General features: G+C 37.0%; 1 long non-coding RNA gene and 1 pseudogene across 1 annotated transcript; both read left to right on the forward strand.

The window, feature by feature from the left end:
* The first annotated feature begins 782 nt into the window (after positions 1–782).
* Positions 783–3,417, forward strand: LOC127149062 (uncharacterized). Its single transcript, XR_007820291.1, has 2 exons — positions 783–2,680; positions 2,960–3,417. It is a non-coding gene; the product is annotated as an uncharacterized LOC127149062 (long non-coding RNA).
* A 3,932-nt stretch (positions 3,418–7,349) lies between these two features.
* Positions 7,350–11,230, forward strand: LOC127148981 (putative cytochrome c biosynthesis ccmC-like mitochondrial protein; annotated as a pseudogene).
* The last annotated feature ends 10,429 nt before the right edge of the window (positions 11,231–21,659 follow it).

Below are 21,659 nucleotides of genomic sequence, written 5' to 3' on the forward strand. Positions count from 1 at the left end.
TATTTACAAAATGTAGAAATGTTTCATAATTTATTAATGATAGACATTTCCGTGTCTATCATTTATAGATCATGAAATTTTGCTAGATTTAATAAATGTTTTAGTTCATTTTGTGTAATAAAAACATAAATTTGTTATTTTCACAAATTCATTATTTTTTGGATCATAGGATCTAAAAAAAAGTGTTATTAATAATTAGAAAACTTGAACTGAATTACCAAGAACAAACCCTCTAAAATACAAAGAATGCTAACTTAACTAATGAACTAACTTTTTATGTAAATATGTACATACATATATTCAAAACATAAACATGGGTAACAAATATCTAATAACATCAACATTATTGTTAACAGCTCCAATATTTGACTTTTCCCTATAATTGCAATAAGGTCTGTCTGTCCAATTTGCTAATAGTCCTTCTCAAATTTGATGTGCTACAGAGTTATAACTATTCATTTTGAAAATTAAGTATATTTTCTTATAGTCCTTTATATCATAATTCTAAAAATTATTTTTTGAAAAACTATAAAAAACATTGGTAAAATAGATAAAAAAAAAAAAAAATTTAGAGAAGTATTTATAGACTTGCACACGATTGACTCACCATGTGCAAAAATTGTGAAAAAATTGTTGAACTAAAGTCTGCATAAACATAATTGATTTGATACTATAAGTCAATCCAAAACCTTCAATAAAAACACAAGTTTTGAATACGTTACGTTACAAATCAATTCTAGGTCCCAACCCATTAGTTTAAAAAGTTGTGGCAGATAGATTTGAGGAGTACCATGTCCATAAGCAACAGAGGCTCAAGCCTTTTGGAAGTATCCCAAGAAGCTTTATCCAAATAGAACTTCACATCCATTATTGACAACGACGTAGATATTGATTCCAAGCAAGACGTGGCCGCCATGGCTGTTCCATTCAGTCAATTTCACTCTCTCCTTTCTTTCAACCAATAATTCACTTCACACCTCCCTTCCATATTTAATTTAATTTGGATCATATCCACCAATATAATTTCCAAAAAATGGGACTCGACGACTGGGAACTCCTCGATTGCCACGAAGATCGTGAAGAGAAAAGCAGGCACGAAAACGAAGTAATTTCCGGCCAGAAGTTGATCGCCGACACGAAAAAGGAGTTGGAAATCGTCGCGGAGTTTGAGGTGGAGGAAGAGGAAAAGGAGAATTCAAGACGAGGGATGGATATGGCGACGGAGAAAAAGAAACAACGGGGGAGAGCGGTTGTTTGTTCGTTTGGAATTGCTGTGGCGGCTACGATTTGTAGTGTGTTGTTGGGAAGCCATAGCCACCACCATGGGGGAGGTGCGTTTGTGAATAAACGCCATTGTTGAACGTTGAATACTACAATAGGTTTTTTATTTATGAATCAAACTAGCAAAAGCATGTATGATTTTGTACTCTCTTGTTACTTTATTTTTCCTTGGTGATTAGTTTTCTACTAATTATTATTCTCGTAGTTAGAGATTACAATAATTGGATCAATTATAATGAATATGGATTGATGACTTTTGATGATGTTTGTTTAAATATTTTGCAAAGGTAGTCTAACTTTCTTAGCTTTACACATTTGTTGCATTTAAAGTCAAGAGGCCAGGGTAACAATAACAATAATTAAGACAGTTTTCGTATTTCTCTTATTGATTTTGATAATTAACACGTGACAACATGTAATGACAAGAGAACTAGAGCTGGTATTGAATTGACTCTAACATTTTTCGTTTTGAAATTTCTATTTTATTTATATTATTGTTGAAAATATTATGAGTAAATTTATTGCTATTTCTTGGCTAAATTATAAAAAGGGTCTCTGTGTCATAAAAGTTCAGTTTCAAAATATCCTTAAACTTCTAAAATGAGTTCAAAAATACATTTTGCGTTAGTTTTTTTTTTTTTTTTTTTATGGAAATTGTTGTAGGGTTTTTTCAAAAATATCCTCAATTTTCAAAATTTCAAAATACCTTTGAACAAAGTTAAAAATATTCTCATTTATATATGAAAGAAAAATGGTTAATACAGTCGGACCTCTTTATATTCCATTTTTTCTCCCTTCCCTTCTTTGATACTCCCTCGCTCCCCAAGGATTTTTTTTCGTTCAACCGAAGTCTTTGGAGGGCTAGGCCAGTCATTGATTTTCGTCCTACATTGATTGAGAGCCTAAAAAGAGAAAGAATAAGTAGGGATAACCATTGGTAAACTCTGATAGAATAGAAGTTGGAAAGTTCTCAAAAGAGATAGAGTCCATAAAGCTCAAGAGGATGATCTACATCTACTTCTACACATCCACTTGAACTAAACCTTCCTCCCCAATTAAAGTATCTTTCAACTCAACTCTAACTTACATTGTCAAAAAAAAAAATATGCTTCTCCAATTTGCTCTTCGGCGCTAACAATTCCCACAACGGAGTAATATGGTAGAAAAATTAACCATGAGAAAAGAAGATGCTCAAAGAAGATGGTCGCAAATAGCATGCTCCAAAGTTCCATGACTGCAGATGATGACTTTTCCTACTCAACAAACAAATTAGTCAGACGTGCACCTTGTTCGAGATCACTTGTATTTTACACTCCCACAAAGGAAGATCAAAACAAGGAGATAGATGTTTTCCTTGACGATGACATTCTAGATGTTCTATCTTCGCCTCGTGCAATGGGTATGTTGTATAAGCACTATCTCTTAGTTTGTGTAATAAAAAGAAAGTACTTTTTTATTTTATTTCATCGAAAATCCCTTTTCTTTTTATAGCTTGGTCGGTACTAGCTTTTTTTTTCAAATTATTTATTTGATTTGAAAATGTTAAAAAAAATAGAAACAATTGTAATACTAAGAAGATTAATTATTTCAATTCCTATGATATAGAAAAAGATTTAAACCACCATTTTCAATCAAATATCACCAAATGTTAACAATTTCTTGTGTTCTCAATTTACAGATTAGATTAGTGATAGAAAAATCAAAGAGTTCTCAATTTGCAGATTAGTGATAGAAAGATCAAAGAAGAGCAAATGCCAGCAATAACCCAAGCTAAGAGCCACAGAAAATGATGGATAACCTGCCAAAACTCTTCAATGCTATCTTCTTCTTTACCACAAGCGTATAGTAATTAAAAAGGAGAAGCTATTAAACAAAATAATCATTGGCAGTGTTCAAATACACTTGTTTAGATTCAAATTTTTAGTTGTTTGGAACTGATCCACATCTTGTCTTATACTCATAGGAGAAACTGAAGAGTAGCTAGATTTGTTGTTTGAACTCGTACCCGAATGGATTTCTAAATGTGATGGTGTGCTAGTTTGGATAATTCAAAAACTTAGGCCTCCATAGAAAAGGAAATGTGAAATCTTATATGGTTTCATATTTCAGCATCAATAAATTGTCAAATGTTAAATCGGTTGGTGTTGGAAGCTAAGGGAAGGAGTCTAGAAGTTTATCAACTTTTTTTATCAGCATCTAAGTAGACACAATTAAAATGACAAAAGCTCGTAGCCTCTATATTGGATGATCCATAATGTAATTATAACAAAAAAAAAAAAAAGAAAAAAAAAATAATAATACTAAATTTCTAATTGAGGAAGCAATTTTTTGTTTTAATTATTCCTTGATGGAGTATTTAATGACACTTTATTGTAAATTTTGTCAATATATATGATAAATAACAATAAGAATTCGTTCCAAATGTCACAATTTTATTACAATTTTTAAAATGTAGTTATTAAATTTGAAGATAGTAATGTTAATTACAACACCCCAAAATGACAAGACGAATAGGGTTGGGCCAGGCCAAGAGACATTTCCTTGTAAAAGGTTCTCATCTCGCCCCATAGGGAGTCAAGAGTAGCCATAAGGAATCTCCACTGGGGTTTGATTCTTGCGGAAAAAAATCTTTGTATATTATTTGGAGAAGCCGACGAAACGAACTAAGAATCGAAAGGTTGCGCTTTCCATTAAAGAGGTTAAATGAGCTGCTAAGAGCATCATGAATCTAATCGTCAAGTTATTGCCTTGACCACTAAAGGGAGTAAATTAGTTAGAAGACAATTTGCGGCCATTGTTGGACATTGAATACTACCATAGTTTTTTTTATTAACAAATCAAACTAGCAAAACCATCTACACTTTCGTACTCTCTTGTTACTTTTTTTCTTGGTGATTAGTTTTCTATTAATTATTATTCTCGTAGTTGCTAGAGATTACCATAATTGGATCTGTAATGAAATTCGATTAATTGATGAATTTTGATGATGTTTATTTAAATATTTTGCAAAGGTAATCTAACTTTCTTACCTTTACATAGTTTTAAGTGTTTTAAGGTCAAGAGTCAATGGAAACAATAACTAAGTGTCTCCGTGGCATAAATGTTGAGCTTCAAAATATTGAAAAATACCCTTAAACTTCTAAATTAACGAGTTCAAAAATACATTTTCTATGAAAATTGTTAAATTTTTTTTCAAAAATATCCCTCAACTTTCGACTTTTAAAAAACTACTCTTAAAATATATAAAAAAGTTAAAAATATTCTCATTGGTATATGAAAAAACTTTGGTACTCTATATTCCATCTTTTTCTCTCTCCCTTATTTGGCACTCTCTTGCTTCCCATTTTCTTTTTGTCACTTGTTTATCTAAAATAAATAAATAAATAAATTGCACACTTTATTTAAAGTATATGAATTTTAATAAAAAGAAAGATAATAATAAATAATAAACCAAATGACTTTGAAATTTATATATTTTAACAAAATTGGACGATAGTATCGTTTATCGTTTTCGTGTGTTTTAAAAAGAAATTTTGATTTATGATCTTTACGAGATTTTATGGAATTTTATGTTTGAACTTAAAAATTTGAGTTTATCTTGGTTGTGAGAGAATTGGTGTAAGCTAAAAATTGAACAATTAAGGAAGCTAATAGAGAATTTGTGGGTTTTTCTTGTTCCTATTAATCAAACAATCAAATTTTTATATTTTTCAAGTTGTCAATGTATAGTAAACTTAAGCAAGCATATTACGGTAAAGTTGGATAATTTGTCCATTTCTTGTACAAAAAATAAAAATATTTTTCTTTGCATTTATAAAGATTTTATTTTGTTTTGTTCTTCATTATTTAAAAATAAGATTTTTTTTATCATAATTTATATGAGATTAGGAAACTTATATCTTAATTCTAGTAGGGTTAGGATAGACCTAGGATAAAATCTCCTATAAATACAATGCAAGTCTTCAATTACCTATTCTGGTTTAGACTATTCCAGCTCCCAAACAAGCTAGAACATTTTCGTGGGAACTAACAGTCTTATTTTGGCGGGATCCGACGTGGCAAGCTGCTACTATCCTATGTAGAACAAAAAACAAAGGTCCTTAATGAACAAGAGGGTATATTCAGGTTGTATGAATACCAAGTCAACTTTGTTGCTTGACAGTTAATAATATTGAATACCTTTGTCTAAACATTGAACCCTTAAAATCGATACAGTTTGGTCTTCTGCCTCTACAGTTACGGGATGATAGACAGATGATTCTGCTTTCTCTTCCTCAATCTCTGACCTTGTTGACTGTCTGACTCCTATCCTTCTCTAGAAGTCTTCCGTTTATTATGCTGCTTCGAAAACATAGTTCTAGCTTCCAACTTATGACTCTAAGGATAATGAAGCTTTCTTTTTCAGTAAGCAACCGCATCAAATGACTCTGCTGACCTCTCAAACTCTTGTTCACAAATTCTTTGGGCCTCAGTAGCTTAATTATTTTTTTAATCCATATTCATTGCTTCCGATTTCTAATTCAGTAATGCTTCCATAGTACTTATGAAATTTCAATGGAAAAAGTCAAAAGGTAAGCAATTGCTTCCCTAACCTATCCTATTCTACCCTCTTGAGTATAGCTGACTGAAACCAATAACAATTACTATGAAAAAAGAGCCAACTCGATCCTTTGACCCGCTCCCTGAGCTTCCCCGACCTGGTCTTTAGGGTTCCTTCCTCTCTGGGGAAGTTTTCTTTAGTTATGGAATGAATAAGAGAAGACCTCTGAGTTCGCGCTTCCTATGAAACTGTGCTACCTCTGGTCTAGCTTGTTTCGATCCCTCATACGTATCTTTCTTCCATTTTTTCTTCTCTTTTTGCTTCTTTTCTGAATATACTCTCTTTCTCATATTAGTTAGCTTTGAAAGAACAACTAAAGCAAGGACAACTACTTCTACTGGAAGAAGAATTGCTGCAAAGGTGTCCATACTTTCTAACTCTGAGTATGACCTTGCTGGAGTGACTTCTCGGGATATAAAGATTCCCTTGTTGAATGAAACTTCTCGATAGCTTTCCAATCATTCGGTCTTCCAAAAACTTTGCCTTCAACATGGGTAGTAATCCTCTCCATGAGAGCTGACTCCCCTATTATAGTTTGAATCCAACAACAAAAGCATCTCCAACTCGTTGGGATATGAAAACCTTCCACCCTAAACTGAGTGAGCAGCTACTTCTTTAGTCGAGCTACTAACTGTTGTGAGAAATGGGTCAGATATGGGTTACAAGATCTTTCTTCCTATCAACTTGATCCTTGCTGCTTCTAACCTTTCCTTAAGAGTCGAGCTGGATTTAAGGGGTGGCCTTGCTCGAGCGGATTGTTTCAGTGCCACAGCCATTGTCGACTTTTTCTTCTTTTTTTCGTACTTATGAAGCAGAAAGAGTGATTCTTGAAATACCTTCCCCAAAAAAAGTAGTCGATAATATGAAAAAGAAGGAAAGGAGGAAATAGCAATGTTGTTGAATAGACGCATATGAATACCGATCTGCAACTTTGCACCAACGTTCATTATTCTTATTTGATTATTCTTTGAAAGGGGAATGATTAGGAGAATTTGATCCTTCAGGCCACTCTTCTTCATTCGTTTCATTCTCTTTTTCTTTCTCAGTTTCTATTCGTATTCTCTATAATTGAGCTCGACTAGTTAGTTACGAAGTCAAGAGCAATTTCATCTCTTACCTCCTCATCTAAGTTGGGTGATCAAAGTCAACCACTCAAGGCGACCTGTCAGGTTCGAACTAACATAGGTTCATCAGATCAAGACTGCGGAGGAGGAGTCTGATTCCACTAAAAGACTCAAGAGGAGTCACTTTGGTAACTTCGGGTAAAGATGAAAAACCCTACATCTATGAGCACCTTCATCGATCTTCGAGTAGGTTAAATGTTAGCGTCAAACAATAGCTTTTTTACATGAAAGTCAGATTGGATTTTTCTTGCGCTCCTTGTAAGTCGCTCTGCAACTGGTCACATCCCAAGTAGGGGCTCCTTTACAAAACAAAAGGCAGGCTATTATCAGGCTCATCCTGCTCTATGACCCCAGGAGTTATACTAATTGCTGTATTCGCATTTGAAAGGTCTGGCAACGACGGAACTGATGAGGCCGTCCCAGAAAGGGGAGAGAAGTAGGGTCTTGAAGTGTGTATGAGATCTTGAGGAAGAAAGAAAAGGCAATAAAAGGAGCGCCCACGGAGCGGTTCAATGAAATATGAGAAGAAGAGAGAAAAAAAATCAATGAACAAAGGCTCAATTCAATATAAGAAGGTTCAATGTAATATGAGTCATGCAAGGATGACAAAGACTATGAAATGACGTAAAAAGAAGAGAAAAAGTCCGTCGTGTAGAATAATAATCAACCTATGGTTGAGAGGCAAGTTCGAAAGAGAAAGCCTAGGTTAGAAGCGAAGAGACAAAGAAAGAAATGAACAAAGGTCTCAACTGAAAGGAGAGAAATTGACATAGGTTTTGATGATTTACAAGACGACCTATAACTACTTATATTGCATTGAGCCTCTGTTAAGTGCGAAGAATTTGCAAAAGTCTTATTCCACTAAACAATTGATTTTCATAGTCTTTGAAAGACTCATATTACATTGAGCCTACGTCCTTCACCTTTTGTGAAGGAGCCCTTGCTTAAGAACAAGGGAGGTTTGATCACGAAGAAAACAATTGGAGCTTAATCAAGATGTTTCCGTTAGTCTGATTTTCTTCATGATTGGGCGAGGCCAACATGTTCTAGGTCGGCATAGGTCGATGCAATACCGCTTCGTGGGTGAGTAGTTGTTTCAGCGGCTCTTTATGCTCTTATTGTTCTTTAAGTAGTCGCTGTGGTTGAGGAAGCCCAGCGGCTCCTCCTAAGGAAGGAGGCTGTAGCCCTTGTCCCTTTAATAAAAAGGGCAGTAGTTCTTTGAGTTCAAGTTTTTGGAACACCAGTGAAGATAAAAATCAATTCTTAGCCATATGGATTATGAACAAGTAGGATGAAATAAGGGATTCACTCTACGGATGAGGACAAACTCCTCAAGGACGAGACACCACCTATCCGTTGAGGCACGAAGAGCTGAAGAGGCCCAAGGGTTCCGGGAAAAATGAGAGACCAAAGTATGCAAAGGGGTCAAACTTGGAATTCTCAGTACTTGAACCAAAGGAATTGGGACTAAGTGCTCCAGAGGAAGAAATGTAATAAGGGTCGAAAAAAGTAGACTCAGGGGTAGGTAAACTGGTACAACCAAGTTGGTTATAGCTCATATTCTCTTTCATAGGACGAAAGGCTCTTAAACTATCTTGGACTATTAGTTTGCGCTTTCTCTTAATACATCAGAAGTTGTATCATCATGATTAACTCCAAGAAGAAGTTAGTTGGACAACTTGAATCTCACTGAATCTCGTATCATTTTAGTCATTTATAGATAAAGAAGTATGATCTCTTATCGAGAACTATGAATTTTGAGTTGGCCCACTATGCGGTTAGAACCTTCTCGACGCAATATATAAGAGAGTTTCTAAATCTCTTTTAGTGAGTAGAGCCCTATAGAACAACTATTGTAGTGTAGAGTCCGTCCCGATAGCCTCTGAGGCAGAATAAGCCCACTACGCGGTTAGAGTGAGTGGAAAAGACGGTGGAATAGGAAGAACTACAAAAAAGTTAGATTCGGATCAGTCGGAAGACTAAGTCAGTCAGTCGGGGAAGAAGTCGATGGATAGGTCAAAGAATATGCTTTCCCAAGCAGCTATCCCAAACAAAAGATAAAGAATCCTCCTCCCACTCTGTGGTTGGAAAGGGAAGTCTCAATTGGTTCCCAAACATGAGCTCCAAAGCTTCCTCACCTACAAGCTCTTCCTTTTTTATTGAGTTTCGGAACAAAGTAGAGGCAAGTTTATGAGACTGTTCGGGCCAGATTTAGCTATTGAAGTGGGATCGGAAGGAAGTCTTCTTTTAACAGAGTCATTCTTAATAAGGTCCTTAGAAGTAGGGGAGGCAGAAAGGGAATGAGAATAGAAGTCCCAAACAAGGAAAGGTATGAAATCCATCAATTCGAGAATCGATTCTATAATGTAACTTAATTCTCATGCTTAGGGAAAGGCATCTTGTCTGAGCTGCTTGACCTTCATAAGTAAGCGGAACAAGAAGAAGGATCCGAAAGGGTAGAGAAAGACTAAGAGTCGAGACAGATAGGTTATCAGCTTCTCGACTAATCAATCGGGGAAAAGCAGTATTCTGACGAGGGTACAAATTTAGTTATTCTGTAGGACCTCAATGAACAAAGGGAGGACTTATGTGCTGTAATTGTTCTCATAACAGGATCGATGACAACTCTTTCTCTAAAAAGGTCTGATGCGCACAACCATGTATTTTAACATTTTCATGCCTGGTCAGTTAAATCCTGCACCGCGCATCCTAGCGCTATCAGTCTTCATTCCCCTCTATGTGGTAAAAAAGGTGGTTTGGTTTGTCTTCCAACTTCAAGAGAGACTGAGAAAAGTGAACCACCCCTATTAGCGGCTTTCCCCAATGCGTGTAAATAGAAAAGTAAGAAGTGCATATGGATAAACAAGTCTTCCGGACGAATCCAAGATTTCCTTTTCCGTATGGATGAGGCTACCAACCTTTAATCAGGGAGAGTTGAGTCTTGAGCTTCAAGGGTTCCGACCATCTCCAACTTCTCTTTCTGAGTTCAGTGCCACAGCTTCAACTCGAGAACTGATCTTTTTCCTCCTCCTGGGCCTCTCTCCCTCTACTGGCACTAGGACTAGAATTGACTGATTATCTGACTCATTCATCGTATACAATCTTTCAAAAGATGGCTTCAAAAGAAGGAAAGAGGGCACAAGAACGATGGCTCTAAGGGTAGATGCGCTATGTCTTGTCCACGCCTATCTCTTTCATTCTTCGTTTTGGCATACCTTTAGCTTTGGATCCTAATAGTCATGACGTCTATTTTTGATTCTTTACCTGATTATTGATTGAATTGAATTCCCCACTTCAGTCTACCGTTTCATTACATGTTTTCTAAAAAGATTGATTTCTTTACCCTACTTGAGATTAAATAGCGACCGCAACTCACTCTGTTAGTGGACTCGAGCCTTTCACCCTACCCTATTGCTTCTTGGAACGTTTAGAGAGTGAATCCCTGGGTTTTCGTGCTTACTTCTAAGTGCCAAGGATGCCCATCGCTTTCTTCTTTGAATCTAACCGGGATAAAGAAGAAAAAGATAAAGAATGTCTAGTTTTTCTGAATTAGGCATTGGCATCTCAACTGGAAAATCTCTTGGAGTCGTGGAGTTTGTTCTCGTATTTTGTATGTACATGTTCTTGTGGCTCGAATGAGTATTCTTGTTTATATCGCTAAGGCTATCGACACTTTCTTCTTCTTATTAACAAAACATACACTTTTTTCTTCGCTCTTCCAAAATCGGTATAGAAATGGGTGCTTTTTTTTACCTTGTTGACTTTAGTGGTTGGGGGGTTTTAGGGAAGACCTATGTAGGGCACCTTTTAGGTGTGGGATGCTCGTTTAACCTCTGTATTTAGCTCGTTCCTTATTTACCTAGGTGCACTGCATTTTCAAAAGCTTCATGTCGAATCGACTTTTATTTCAATCTGTCTTAGACCGATCAATATTCCAATAATCAAGTTTTCAGTCAATTGGTGGAATACATCGCATCAACCTAGGTGCATTAGCGGATCTGGTACATCAATACATGTTCCTATGCCCATTCCAATCTTGTCTAACTTTGCTAACTTCCCCTTAACAACCCGTATCTTCATTGTTTTGGAAATACATCTTCCTATTCCATTTTTTCCTGAATCCCCTTTCATGGAAGAAAGAAGGATAGAAGTGAGATCGAGTGGATGCCTAGGACATCCACTACGCGAAACCTACTTAAAGGAATCAGACTCCTCCGATCCATAGGCTTTCTCTTTTTAGTGGAGTTCAAACATAAGAGAAGAAAGTTCTGTCATAAAGTGAATATAGTATTTTAACTTCTCAAACATCAGAGAGAAAGTTGGCCTCAATTCACAAGGCTTAAAGAATTTGAGTGGAAAAGACTAATTTTAGAAAGAGGTTAGAACTTAACCGCCTCAATTAACAATGGCTTCTCATCCGTGAAAACATTCATTTTTACCGTGTAGTAGGGGCTTTCAAAGAAAAAGTCGAAATATGAGACTGAACCAATATGTTTCTCATTTTTTACTCTAAAATCAATATAGAAAAGAGGATGGAAAGAGGCTGAAAGGTAGGGTAAGAGCCCATCAGGATCAGTCATGAGAACAAAGGAAAGGGTTGAAGAAGCTTGATAAGGAATCGACTGCTCGTACAAGACACACCCCGCTCTGAAGTCGCCCTTAGTCTTAATGAGACCTTTGAGAAGAGGCGAAAGGTGAGATTGGAGAGGCACCCCTTTCTCTTTCTGTCGGATAAGTTCTTGTTTATGAAAAATATTGTATTGATCAGCTTGGTTTCTTCCCTTTTATGTTTCTTCTTGTGATTAATTATTCCTGCATAGTGGGTTGCATTTCCTATGATTTGAGTTAAATATAAGACTGATCCTTTCTTATGCTAATAGTCAAGTTTTGACTGAAAAACCACCTTTTTTTCATGAAAAGTGAGAGCATTATTGTATAAAGGGGATAAAGATGCTCAAAAGGAGGCCCAAAACCTTGCATTTTCTGAATTTTGCCTAAGAAATGGTGGAATTTGAGGTTTGGGTTAATCATTGAAACCTGAGGAAATTGGCTTCCAGTGAGTGAAGTTGGGGGAAGAAAGTCGACAAGCTGATCAAAGGTCCCAACCATTTGTGTACCATGTCAAACCTCTGGTGGTTAGAATTGACGAGGGATCCTCCTTCCTCTTATGTAGACGCACAACCACCCATAGGCTTGATCTTCACAGGCGCTTCTATATAGGCACGAGCTCTAAACTCCACAAGTAACTCATTTGGGTCGGATCGAGGTTAGGCCTTTCTTCGATCATTTGTGAGAAAGAGAAAGACATTTTCTCAAAAATGATTCCACGAAAGCACCCCTAACCAAAATGGACCTCTAGGCTTGATCTTTCCCACTTCGTCTTCCTGACTTCAATGAAAACTAAAAGAGCAAGGCTTGCTCTCCTGCTTTCCTTTGTCCCTCTCCCGGGCATATGACTTCCCCTATTTGACTAGTGCCTGACACGACGACTGACTCTGACGAAAGAAGACTCGTCATAAACCTTTCAATCAAGGAGCCATATTCTAATTCACTGAAAAAAATAAATGAGAATAAAGTCAAAGACTTTGAGAGAAGTTGAGAGGCTCAATATAATATGAGAGTTGAATGAGACAAATGTTCGTTGAGACTAAAAGAAGAGGAAGAAAGAATCCTTAGAAAAGGAGAATCAGAGTTGTAGAAGTGCGCTTTAAAAGTGCATTAATCAGGCTTTGAAGTTCAGGTAGGGCTATGAGACCCGATTAGTAGGAATTAGTGATTCCAATTAGTAAGCAGAAAATGAAAAGTAGTCCCAAGCTTATGAATAAGCTCAAGATAGCCAAGATGGATGAAGTAGGGCTAATCTAAGACAAGACAAACATTTCTTTATACTACTCGCATTTACAAGGTTTTGCCTCGAACTTTGTTGAGTTTACTCCGTGGCCTTCATTCATATGAGAGAAGTAGTAAAATGGAAGGACAAGTCTTATTCCACTAAGAACGAAGGATCGAAGGTTATGAAATAGTGAGACTCAAAACTGAAAGAAAAGAGAAAGAAAGTGAAAGATCAGAATTGCTTGATGGTCTTATGAGATCTTGTTCATATCTGAAGAAAGGAGACTACGTTTAACAGAAAGAAAGAGACATCAAAATAGAATCACTCAATTTCTTTCTCTTTTCTTGAATCGCTTGATGATCTTATGAGATCTTATTCATATCTGAAGAAAGGAGACTACGTTTAAGAGAAAGAAAGAGGCATCAAAATAGAATCACTCAATTTCTTTCTCTTTTCTTTCAAAAGAAAACCGAATTCTTTATCCAACATTATTCCTATTAGATAAGTGAAGGACTAATTCATTCCACCTAATACCTAATTAAGCTAGTATGGACCCTTGTTTATTAAAAAAGGAGAATGAACTCATTAACGAGAATGAAATAATCCACAAATTCATATGAATTTCTAAGTCCTTCGGATGATTTTGACTTGACCCCACGAAGCGAGAAAGACCTCTTTAGCAAGTAAAGGGTTGGCTGGTAGCAAGAAATCCATTTAAAATCAGTCATTTTTCCTCTATTGTTGTGAAATAGTGGAATTCACTAATTTAAACGGCTCCTAATAATAAGGATAAGTAATTATTCAATGAGCTTTGACCCTTTCCTTACAATCGAGTTATTTCATAACCTCCAGACTGTCAAAAAGAAAGAAAAAAGTAGTTTCATTGTAATGAATTCATTATTTTTCATTCAGCTTGACATTTGCTTAATACATTCATTCCTAGATTTCCTGAGTTGCACTCTGCACTCTCATAGAAGGACTCATCCTTATCTCTTATATAACAGTCGTTTGGCTTCTTCCCCTCCTACTAATTAGTTTAGTCATGTCTTCTTCTTCTCTAACTTATTAGACTTTTCTCATTCCTCTTGTGTCGTTCTTTCTTCTCTTTTATAAATGTGCTTCGCTTTGCACCTACGATACTGATGTTTTTTATAGTCTTCGTCATCGTCAAGACCTTTGGAGCGATACATTTGTTTTAGATAGTTTTCTCAATCATAAAGACCTCTTGACTCGTCTGGAGGTTATGAAATAGCGAGATTGAATCAATGAACAAAGGTGAAGTAGGAGTTGAGGTGCATTTCTCTAAGAAAATTAGAAGTAAATAAGGGTCAAAATGGCAGTCCGAAGGACTTTTTTTATCCACTAAGTCATGAAATCCATATTCACTGACTTTCTTTGAAGGCTTCTTTCTCTAAATCCTTGGATTTGAACCTTCCCGCTTGTTTCGACCAAGATAAAGAGTTCAAAGCCTCGCGTTAAGCCTTGGCAAATAGATGAGGCTGCTGAGGCAGCCACAAGGAGGCAAGATTAATCATCATATATAATAAACAACTAAAGGCTACAAGAACAAGAGGCACTTTAACTACTGACTCTGGTCTCGCCTTTCTTGCGTTTGCGCTCCTTTTTTATTATATTTCATCAATGCGCTTCACTTCCTCCTCTGGAGATTCTTTTTCGTAGGTTCTAACTTTTCAGTCTTCTCTTTGCGCTCCCATAGGTCTTGTCTTATTCTCTTATATAAGCTTGGCTTTGCATGCTAATCTTTTTCATAGTCTATCTAAATCATCAACACCTTGGCATACTAATCTTTGACATAGTCTTTCAAAATCATCAAAACCTACTATGACATTATTCATCGCTTTATCTCTCTCTCTATCTCCTCTGAAGTCTCTCTTCTTCTCACCTATAGGCTCCTATGTCGATTTGTGCTCCTTAATAGTCGCTTGGCGTCACCCTTTGCTGCTCTGGTGCCTTACCTTCGACTAAATCTTCACGCCTTTTCTCTTTTGCTCAACTCTTAAGGAAGAAAGGTCAGACTCAAAAGGAGGGATGCATATATCATATCTATATTAGTTGATTTAGCAAAGGAAGAGGGAGCGACCAAGTGGGATAAGAACTCTTCCAAAGTGAGAGTGGGAGTCATCAGTCTCAGTTGTAGAAGCTAGGGCACAGATAGATTTTCATGATCAGTGGACAAGAAGATAAAGCATTTTGATGGAAGACCACTAGTGATATTCACACATAGGTAATCTATAGGGTCAGACCTCCTCTTCCAATAAGAATCTTTCAATAGAATTTCTTAAAGTAAAGAAGGAGAATTAGAATCTCTATTTCGTCCTTACCTGCTATTGAGGAATAAATGAGCCTCCGTAAGGAGTTGACGACCTGTGGAAGTTGGGGATCAAAACCACTTCCTCCCCCTGGGTAGAACCCACTCATTATTTTATATAAGAAAGACAAGAGTAGCGAGCGGATTCAAGAGATCATGAGAGATAGGCTATTTGCCTTTGATAAGGCCACCATATATTTAGGAGTAAAAAAAGTAGTCACAATGAACCTTTCTACCATTTATTTAGGTCCTGGAATAAGGAGTGTCTTACCAATCCAGGGATGAGGGCAGCAACTACTTAATAGAAAGAAGACAAAGATTGAGAATGAAAAGAAGAAAAAGCATAGTTGAAAGAAGAAGATCGGCGACCGACCTTACTAGGTTCGGCACCCTTATTCAATCTGCCACTACAACTATCTTTTTGGGAGAATTTCCCCTGTCTTTGAGACCATAGGCTTAACTTCCAATAATCCTTCTTCCACAAGATAAGAAAAAATCCTTGCTTTTCATGAGATTAATGGGTTCATTACTTAACTGAAAGCAAGAATGAGAGAGCAGGCTCAGCTTCTCCACCATATCTTGACTCAAAAGGCTACCTCCCAACTCTGAAGGAATGAATGGTGCGGGTCCTAGATTGACCAATGCCCTTGTCGAGTAGTCTTTCCTGAAGAGTAGGGTCAAGCTTCTACCTTCCTTTACCTTCGGTCTCCTCGATCCTTTGCCTGATGTTCTTCCAGACCTTTCATCCCTTCCATTCTCTTCATAGAAGAATTTCAATTTCCTTTAGTCTTTCCTTCTTAGCCTACCGACTTTCTAGAAACTCTAGGATTTTTCTTAGACCCAGTTAACACAGACGAACTCCTCAAAAAAAGAGGTGGCATCTTACATCCATACATCTTATCCCGAGTCGCATTTGCACATTCAAACCTGGATCCTCTTGCCTTTGCTTAAGATGGCAATTCTAGGATCTCTTTTTCTTGTGGTGCTTCCATTGTTCATTGACTTTCATGCCTTATAAATGTGAAGCTTCACTTTTGACTAATGATTTGACCATTGAATTCACACTTACCCCTTCTTTCACATTTCAAGAAGAAAAACAAGGGTCCAAGTAGGCTATAATGATGACAAAGGCTGGAGCTAAAGAGAAGTGAAAACAAGTAAAGCAATTTGATCTGGTAGCGACGAAGATGTAGGCTCGATTTAACTTCTTCCCTTTTTCCCAAGGACCGTTACGTGGGATTATGGAGAAAATCTCAACAAGAGATAAGAATTCACACATCGAAGCTAGATTGATCGCGAGTCACCAAGGTATTCAGCAACCAAGAAAGGTGATCAGCTGCTAGGTAAGACTGAAATCTGAATCGACTGAAAGGATAGAAGTTAGAGAAATATAAAGAAAGATTAGATGAAGGAAGCCTAAAAACCATCAATCAAATAAGAAAGTCTACTAAATAAGGAATGCTCAAGAGATCAAACTCGTTTTATAAGCCCGACAAGCGAAGAAATCCTGAAACCCTCTTTCTTCAAGAAGAAAGCCTACTCAAAGGAATGTGACTGATAAGGAAATCAGAAAGTCAAAAGACAACTAATACGCGGTTGGGATTGGAAAAGGAATCTGTGCTCAAGGACCTTATGAATTTACCACTATTATGAATTGTGAATATCTGATTATTACTTTCGTTTTTCTCTTTTTGAGAGAAATCAAGCTTAGGGTAGGAGAGAGAGAATGAGATCTTGAGTAAGAGGAAGAGGGAAAAGATCACATTGCCCCTTGAACCCGTTTTCATATTCAAACTAGATTGAATGGGTGGGCTTATTCTCTGTACAGGTATTATATAAAACAGACTCGAATTCGATCTTGAGTCATAAAATGATATGCCTTTAAGGCAAAGCCAAAACGCAGAGCCAATCAGATTGGTGGGTTGTCTAGATAGGGGCAAGCCAAAGATCAGTTATTGCAAAGAGCTACTCAGACTTTCAATGTAAGAAGATCAGAAAGATTTCAAATACTCAAGATGCTCCCCCTCACTCATTCCCACATTCTTTCGAAAAAAAACTGGAAAGGGAAGCGAATGAGGTCTTCCGTCTTTTCCTAAAGTTAATAGTTGAATAATGAAAGCAAATGCAACAAATGTACCGAATCGCTGGATCCGTTGATTTGATGAATAATCTCCCTCTTTCTTATCTTTTCTTGGTCTCCTTCAAAAGAAAGGATAAAGAATCAATGAACAAAGGTTTCAGGCTGTCCTCTACGTAGAGCTACGTTGGAGCCACGGAGAAAGAAATGAACAAGGTCGTAATTGAGCAATTTAATCTTCTTTTCACAACTCTTGGAGGTGAAGGTTTCTTCTGCTAAGTACGTGGATCACTAACTAAGTCTTCTTTTTGAGTTGAGATAGATACCCTAGTTTGAGAGAAGATACTTCGGAGCGTAGCATTTAAACAACAACTTGATCCCTTTGTTTATCCAGCGGAGTGTTTAAACAACCATTTGATCACGTATTTATCCGAAGCAGAGCCTCAAAGAATGATTGAGGTCATTTGAACCCTTGTTTATCCAAAAATATATCCTTAGCAATGAGACTGATTGAGAGTAATTATTTTAAGCTAAGAAAGACTTTCCACTACGTGGGTTCAAGATCGAGAGTATCTTTACCTTTCTTAGAGTACGAAAGAGAGACCTATTTTTTCTTCCTCTTTCAGTTACCCCCTTCTGTAAAGCAGCTACACACCTCTCCCCTTCTAAAAAAAGAAGGTTAATCTGGGAGAGCCAATATTTATCCTTTCCCTCGACAGAGAACTATCGATTCTAATTCTAGAATACCTTAACAATAATAATAAGATACTTTACTTGGGTTAGCTGGCCCCTCAGCCTCAGTCTTCTCCCTTTCTGCCTACTCTCTTTTACTCTAGGGCTGCTAATAGCCCTACTTCATGATAGCTTACCGTTCCTAACCGCTACGTGGGGGAAGAAAATCAATGAAAAAAGGCTCAAAGAATTTGAGAAAGAGTGTAGGAGCAATCCGAACAGAATAAGAGCAAGATGGAATCTGATATTCTTTTTATTCCTTTCTATGAAAACCTTGAACTTCTTCTTCTTTGTTCTCTTTCTTCCTTTTATAGAGATAATAGAAAACCGTTTCTTAAGGACATAGAAGGCATCGAAGGCATCAATCATATTTCATTGATCCTCTTTAGATAAAAAAGATCTTTTTATACTTTCATTGGATAGTCCTACTCTTTCTTATTTCATCTTCAACTGACTAAACTTTCTTCTTTTCTGTTGGCATTAAAATAGATCAATGAATGAGTCCACTAAATGTAGGGTAGTCTTTTCCTTCCTTAAGCTTAATGAGGCTAGACCTAGTCCCACGAACTAGAGAATTGTTCTAGCTTCACTCATTCAACCTATGAAACCTCAGATGGAGATCCCAACACTAATTTTTGGGTCTATTTGCATCAGGCTTAGCCCGTACTAGTAAGAAGATGTTCCCGAAAGATGCCGAGACCTGTCTAAGATCCTGTGTGCAGGCTTAGTAGAGCGTAAACAGAAGACATTGCCTAAGCTACACTCAATCAATTTTCAACCAACTTATGATCGATCCATTTATTCTTTCAACTTACTGTTAATCAACCATGTCTTAGGTTCTTGTTTCGGGAGATCTTGGAACGTGCCCTGTGAATACGCATCAAAATAGGGTTTCAATATGATGTCACCTACTCAAATCAAAAGTGAAGTAAAGGCGGAGAGTGGATTCTAGATTATATCAGTGGGGTAGGCTGGATTGGGGTTCTGGAAAAATCTCTATTCATTCACGAGGGAAAATAGAAGAAAAGAATCAAGTTGCGGGTAGTTTAGTGATGTCTTCGGCAGCCTTTGCTGGGATCTCCAGATCAAAGAATTTATGTACAAGTTTCTCTTTTTGGTCTTGTTTTCTCAGATTCCAGCTTTTGACTTTGATATAAAAAAGGCTTTGAGCCACTCAAAGAGCAGAGATGGACACTTTATATAGAGGTAGCGAGGTCATGTATACTCATGGGATGGCTTTTAGGAGTAATGATCAGCATCTAAGGACGGACGATCTAAGCCATTGTTCAATAAAGTATTATACTTCTCGCATACAGTATCCGAGTCTTGCCCCTTTCAGTCAGATCTCGAAGGTATTTGTGTGTCCTCTCGATCGCCTTGACCAATCATAAATCAACCCGACTAAGGGTCGCTTTGATCCCTTACACATCAGCTAAAAAGTACCCCTTTCCATTATGATGATAGTATGGATGGGAGGGCACTAAAAGGGGCATAATCGCTGGAACGGCTAAAAGTGGACCGACTCTCTTCCATAAAGATATATATGGATAAAAGGCCTTTCATGAGCTAAAGTGGTCGATACTCCTTATCTATTAATATTTGTTATAGACTCAAGTTAGCAAAACAAAAAAGTGAGGTCGATATGGTCGTCCGAACCCTTGTTTATCCATTAACAAGGCCTAATTGCTAAGGTCCTTTTAGAAGTCTTAACCATTGGCTTGCACTCATCTTCAGCTTTTTTTCCAGCCTTTCATTGAATATGCCATTCTGTCATACCTCTCATCCTCTTCGTCCAAGCCTTCTCCCGTAGTTGGAAGCAGAACTAAGATTGGATGTAACTGAAGGAAAGAGGATATAGATAGGATAGAAGGGTACAATTAAGCAGGTAATCGAAGACTTTCTCTCTCACTGTGTAAGGGTCTTGTGTAAAGCCTTTCTGCCCATTATTTATTTATCTTCATTCGTCGTAAGCAGGTCGAAACCATTACGCTAGGCTTTTTTTCTTTAAGCTTGATTTAAGGCTAAAAGAATTTGAGCGAATTCGGGGTTTGAAAATAACTTTTGTATAATCGAAGTTCTATTTCATTGGTCTTTAAGGCTAAGTCTCCCAAGCCTTCTTTCATGTTCTCGAGATTTCGAACCTCTGAGCCTGAGGCGAGAACTTGCTTTATCAAGAACTAGGTGATTACTTCCCTTCGGTTCAGAAGATGGGTAAGACCACGTATGTAATTGTCTACCTTAAAGGATAGACCTTCTGTCTCACATAATATGATTTTTTTGAGTAGTTGAATCTAAAGTGGACAATTTTGAAAGAAAAAGAAGAAAGGTAGCTAGGGTTTTTCATCTCCTGTGAACGTAGCAGCACCTGATGCTCAAACTTAAAGAGGGCATTTTGGGACTATCTTACTTGCCTACTCTGACTCTGTAGTGTTGGGCCTTACCTCGTAACAAGCAGTAGAGGGATAGCAAACTCTTCTTTTCTATTCTAAGATCCAACTTCAGAAGAAGGCATACTTGAAATCATTATAGATTTAGAAGATAACATTTGATCCAAGTTTAGGGTTTAGCAAGCATTGACTAATTTTTTGAAGCATCCTATATCAATGAAAGAAAAAGAAGTAATAGAAACTGAAAAATGGAAGGATAGGCTTGATTTAGTAGGTTTAGAAGATTAAAGAAAGAGATTCAAGGCCATAGTATCTAAAAGAAACTTCAGCAAAGAAGCTCTGCGGGATAATAATAGAAGCTTACTTTTCTTGTTAGCCTGTTTTTTATTCCTATAGACTACTCTTTCGGATTTGAGAGTCCTTTGGTCTTCAGACTCCTAACAGAGGCTCCTCTCTGGACAATCGAGTTGCTTCCACTCCTTCTAAAGAAAGGAGAAAGAAAGTGGTTTTAGGTTGTCTACTACGCATAGCTTCAAAACAAAAAACTAAGGCGCAAAGACTGGAAGATTTTCGCTTGATTGTGACCGACTTCAAGAGTTTCAGGTTTTCCCCGTATGGGTAGTAGCTATCTTTCCAAGTAGATTCAGTCGCTACGCTCCTAATAAGGGATCAAATAGTTGTTTAAAAGGCTACGCTTTCTGGATCAAACCCATGGAGCGAGCGAAGCCACTACAAGGCAGCCGAATGTAATCAATCTCGACCTCTTAGCGAGGAAAATTACTCAAGGAAATAGTAGACCTATCCTTGTTGAGGCGCGTAAAAGTACGAAAAAGGTAGAAAAAAGGCAAATCAAAGGAGAGGCGCGTAGTGCGTAAAAGAGCTCTTTACACGTTGAGGCGAAGGATTGATTTATCCATTGAATTTATGAAGGACTTGCAATAAGGACGAGTCAATGATAAAGTTTGTCTGAAGGACTCTGAAAAATCCATGCGTTTTCCCATCTGGTGCGAAGGTTTATCTATTGAATTTTAGATTTTCGACTCATTTGGACCCCGTATAATTGAAAGTAGGAAAATAGCCTAGTCTTCCATTAGATATGGATTACTGAATGATAATAGTTTCAAAAAGACTGATTTATGAGTGATCAACCCTTAAGCTGCATTAATGAGCCAAAAGTGAAAAATGACTATTGGATTTTTCTACTAAAAGGACTAAAAGGAAGAAGCTGAAAGTCAGACTTTCCATGAACTAGAAAAGGCAGACATATCCCTTCCTTTTTATTTCAAGGTAGAAAAC

Source organism: Cucumis melo, chromosome 4, assembly GCF_025177605.1.
Source record: "Cucumis melo cultivar AY chromosome 4, USDA_Cmelo_AY_1.0, whole genome shotgun sequence".
NCBI classification, from domain to species: domain Eukaryota; kingdom Viridiplantae; phylum Streptophyta; class Magnoliopsida; order Cucurbitales; family Cucurbitaceae; genus Cucumis; species Cucumis melo.